The sequence below is a fragment of the Saccopteryx leptura genome, chromosome 1, assembly GCF_036850995.1.
Source record: "Saccopteryx leptura isolate mSacLep1 chromosome 1, mSacLep1_pri_phased_curated, whole genome shotgun sequence".
NCBI classification, from domain to species: Eukaryota; Metazoa; Chordata; class Mammalia; order Chiroptera; family Emballonuridae; genus Saccopteryx; species Saccopteryx leptura.
The window spans coordinates 56,366,446-56,371,530 of record NC_089503.1 but is presented as its reverse complement, the minus strand read 5'-3'; positions in this window follow the sequence as shown (position 1 = coordinate 56,371,530).

Sequence of the window (5,085 nt, the reverse complement as noted above, 5' to 3'; positions counted from 1 at the left end):
TGCATTCAAGCTGGGGACCTCGAGGTCTCAAACTTGGGTCCTCCGCATCCCAGTCAGATGCTCTATCTACTGCGCCACCGCCTGGTCAGGCTAGGACTGTGTTTTTGTCTGCTTCTATTTTAAGATCAGTTAGTAGATGTCTTGTATATTTTGGTGTCCCTGGTTTGGTGTATGTATATTAAGAAGTGTTATGCCTCCTTGATACAGGGTCCCCTTTATCATGAAATGTCCATCATTGTCTTCGGCTACCTTTGTTGTCTTGAAGTCAACAGATATGAGTATGGCTACAGCTGTTTTATAGGTAGTGATGTTCTCTGTTCTTGTGCCAATATCATATTATTTAAAAAATAATAGCCTTTTGCAGATATAATTCACACACTATACAATTTACCCATTTAAAGTGTGCAACCAATATTTTTTTTAGTAAATTCAGAGTTGTACAACCATTATCACAATCAACATTGTCATCACCCCAAACAGAAACCCTATATCCATTCATAAAGTACATCCCATCTCTCCCAGTGCCCTTGGCACTAGACAACCAACCACTCATCTACCTTCTGTGTCAGTGGATATGCCTATTTTAGATACTTCATATAAATGGAATCATAAAATATGTGGTCATTTATGGCTGGCTTCTATTACTTAGTATAATGTTTTTAAGGTTCATCCATGCTATAACATGTACCAGTATACTATTCCTTTTTAGTGGCTGAACAATATTCTATTGTATAGATATACCACATTTTAATGATCTACTTATTTGTTGATGAATATCTGAGTTATTTTTACTTTTTGGCTATTATAAATAATGCTGCTCTGAACACTCATGTACAAGTTTTTGTGTGAGCATATGTTTTCATTTCTTGGGTATATATACCTAGGAGTGAAATTTCTGGGTACATAAGATACTCCACGTTTAACATTTTGAGAAACTAGCAGATTGTTTTTCAAAATGGCTTTACCATTTTACATTCTCACCATCAGTGTATGAGGGTTCCAATTTCTCCACATTGTTGCCAGCATTTGTCTGTCTTATATTCTAGCCATCCTTGTTATTTTGATTTGTGTTTTTCTGAGGGCTAATGATGTTGAACATATTTTTATGTGCATATTTTTTTTGAAAAATGTTTCTTCAAATATGTTTCCATTTTTAATTAAACTTTTTTTTTTTTTTTTTAAGTGAGAGGAGGGGAGACAGAGAGACAGACTCCCACATGTGCCTGGACTGGGATTGGGATTCACCAGGCAAGCCCACTAGAGGGTGATGCTCTGCCCATCTGGGGCTGCTGATCTGTTGCAACTGGAGCCATAATTTAGCGCCTGAGGTGGAGGCCATGGAGCCATCCTTAGTTTCTGAGGCTAACTTGCTGGAGCCGATTGAGCCATGACTGTGGAAGGGGAAAAGAGGAAGACAGACAGTGAGAAAGAGAGAAGAGGGAGGGGTGGAGAAGCAGATAGTCATTTTTCCTGTGTGCCCTGACTGGGAATCAAACCTGGGACATCCACATGCCGGGCTGATGCTCTACCACTGAGCCAACTGGCCAGGGCCTGAACTATCTTTTATTATTGAGTTGTAAGAGTGCTGTACAATTTTAATCACTATAACTTCACTATTTAGAACTCTTTTTTTTTTTGTATTTTTCTGAAGCTGGAAACGGGGAGAGACAGTCAGACAGACTCCCGCATGCGCCCGACCGGGATCCACCCGGCACGCCCACCAGGGGCGACGCTCTGCCCACCAGGGGGCGATGCTCTGCTCCTCCAGGGCGTCGCTCTGCCGCGACTAGAGCCACTCTAGTGCTAGGGCAGAGGCCAAGGAGCCATCCCCAGCGCCCGGGCCATCTCCGCTCCAGTGGAGCCTTGGCTGCGGGAGGGGAAGAGAGAGACAGAGAGGAAGGAGGGGGGGGGTGGAGAAGCAGATGGGCGCTTCTCCCATGTGCCCTGTCCGGGAATCGAACCCGGGTTCCCCACACACCAGGCCGACGCTCTACCGCTGAGCCAACCGGCCAGGGCCTAGAACTCTTTTTTTTTGAGAGAGAGACAGAGAGACAGAGGAGAGAGATGAGAAGCATCAATTCGTAGTTGCTTCACTTTAGTTGTATATTGATTGCTTCTCATGTGTGCCTTGACCAGGGGACTCAAGCTGAACCAGTGACCCCTTGTTCAAGTCAGTAACCTTGGGCTCAAGCCAGTGACTTTGGGCTTCAAGCCAGGGACTAATGGTCTCAAGCCAGTGACCTTGGGGTCATGTCGATCTCATGCTCAAGCCAGTGACCCAAGCAAGCTGGTGACCTTGGGGTTTCAAACTGAGGCTCTGTCCACTGTGCTACTGCCAAACTATTTTGTTAAAAAATTTTTTTGGCCCTGGCTGGTTTTCTCAGTGATAGAGCATTGGCCTGGTGAGTGGAAGTCCCGGGTTTGATTCCCGATCAGGGCACACAAGAGAAGCGACCAACTGCTTCACCACCTTTCCCCTTCCTCTCTCTCCCTCCCTCTCTCTCTCTCCCCCTCTATAGCCATGGCTCTAATGGTTCCAGCAATTTGGCCCTGGGTGCTGAGGATGGCTCCATGGCCTTTCCTCAGGTGTTGAGATGGCTTGGTTGCCGAGCAACGAAGCAGCTGCCCCAGATGGGCAGAACATCGCCCTGTAGGGGACTTAGCAAGTAGATCCTGGTCAGGGCACATGTGGGAGTCTGTCTCTCTGCCTCCTTGCCTCTCACTTAACTAAAAAAATAAAATTTTTTTGTTATTCTTAAGTTTTATTCTTCCAACTATTGGAATCATTTTGCCAATTTTCAAAGATAATCCCATTGTCATTTTTATAAATTGGGATTTCATTAAACCTGTGAATTAATCTGTGGAGGATTGACATCTTGACAACATTCAGTCTTTCTATTCAATATCAAAGTATGCTCTAAGTTTTCAAGCCTTTATTCAGTTCTCTCAGTAGTTTCTTAGTTTTATTTGTGTAGGTCTATAACAGCAGGTACTCGGCTCACTTTGCTCATATTTATGTTCCAGGATCCTAACACAGAACCTGACACATAGGAGTCACTCAGAATTTGTTGAATAATGAACAGGTCTCCCATGTTTCTTGTTACGTTTATTCCAAGATATTTTGCTATTTGTTACTATTGAGAATACGATAATTTTCTGTTATATTTTTGAGTTGGCAGCTATCTTATATAGGAAAGTTGCTGATTTTGTACATTTAACTTATGGAGTTCTAATCTCCCCCAGCCCCATCAATTCTTGGCTTTATGTCATTAGATGTAACTTATAGACTGCCACTTAAAAAATTTCCTTATTAATAGAAAAGAACTTCAATTGATTTTATTGGGTATTCAAAGGAGAGTTATCCTCTTTTTTTTCCCTTTAAAAGTATAAGTGGACTTTTATTTCAGTTTTGTATCTTATTTCATAAATCAGAAATTGCAGAATAATGCTAAAGAGTAGTAAGAAAGGGTATATTTATTTATCCTCAACTTTAGTAGAACTTTTGTTCCTTTAATAAGTAAATATGTTGCTTGTTGGTTTGAGATGTTCTTTTTCACATTAATGAGATATCCTCCTGTTACTAGTTTTTACTAATGAAAAAATATCAGGAATTTGTTTAATGTTTTCAGATGCTTTTTTGGCATCAGCTGTAATGAGCCAATGCCTTTAATGTGACCTATTGAGAAGTAGATCTATTACATAATGGTTTTACTTTTAAATTCTGCAATTGGTTTGCAACTATTTTATTGAGAATAGATCTATAGATTTCTTTTTTGAAACTATCTTTATGAAGTTTTGGTACCATAGTTATATCAACTTATGAATCAACTCAATTTCCTTTTAAATGCTATTTTCTAAAATAATGTTTATACAACAGGAATTATTCATCCCTTGAAAGTTTTGGAAAAAGCTGAACAATAAGACAGCCTGTGTACAGACCTTATTTGGGTGATAATTATTTGGTAATGGTTTCTGATTTCTTTCACTACAATTAATTACTCAGGTTTTTAACCTCTTCTTTTTATTCTGTCACCGCATACTTGTCCCTCTTTACTTTCTTAAGTAAACTTGGGAAATTACATCCTTCTGGTAATTTGCCAATTTTATAAAGAATTTTATTTTATTTTATTTTATTTTTTTCAGAGAGAGAGAGAGAGAGAGAGAGAGAGAGGGATAGATAGGGACAGACAGACAGGAACGGAGAGAGATGAGAAGCATCAATCATCAGTTTTTCATTGTGGCACTTTAGTTGTTCATTGATTGCTTTCTCATATGTGCCTTGACCGTGGGGCTACAGCAGACCAAGTAACCTTTTGCTCAAGCCAGCGACCTTGGGTCCAAGCTGGTAAGCTTTTGCTCAAACCAGATGAGCCTGTGCTCAAGTTGGTGACCTCGGGGTCTCGAACCTGGGTCCTCCACATCCCAGTTCGATGCTCTATCCACTGCGCCACCACCTGGTCAGGCTTATAAAGAATTTTAAATCTATTAGCATAAACTCCTACAGGGTGATTTGCACCTCAGTAGGGCAATTGAATATCTGAACCTAAAGAATGAATCTGTAAACTGGTGATATGTTTAATTATGCTCCAACCAGCACATGTCAACCCAATCCATGGAGTAAGAATTGCAGTCCTTTAGGGCGTGTGTGAAACCATGTATACACACTCGCTAAAACACTCAGTGACACACATGGGGATCTATAAACACAACCTCTTTTGGAGAAGTGGTTCTACCACAGACTGAATCTCAGAATAAAAACATTTCTCAGACATCAAACACTCAGAAGATGGAGGATTAGGGCCTCAGAAATGTGGGCTAGCAAAGAGGGAAGACTTTCTGTTTGTGCCCAAGATGAACTGCCAACTTCCCCATTCTGGAACGCTGGAAGCAGTGATCCCTAGCCGTCCAGCCCCAGATGGGTGCCTCCTCCCATTTTCTCCAGGCCTCTGTGACCATGCAAAACATGGAGAAATCACAAATCCACACCACGTCAGCAGAGGACCACAGTAGTCCTCTTGTTCAGATCCTTCCCTGATATGAAGTTGCTCACTGCTCTCAGGCCATCAGTTCCATGAACTGGTGGCT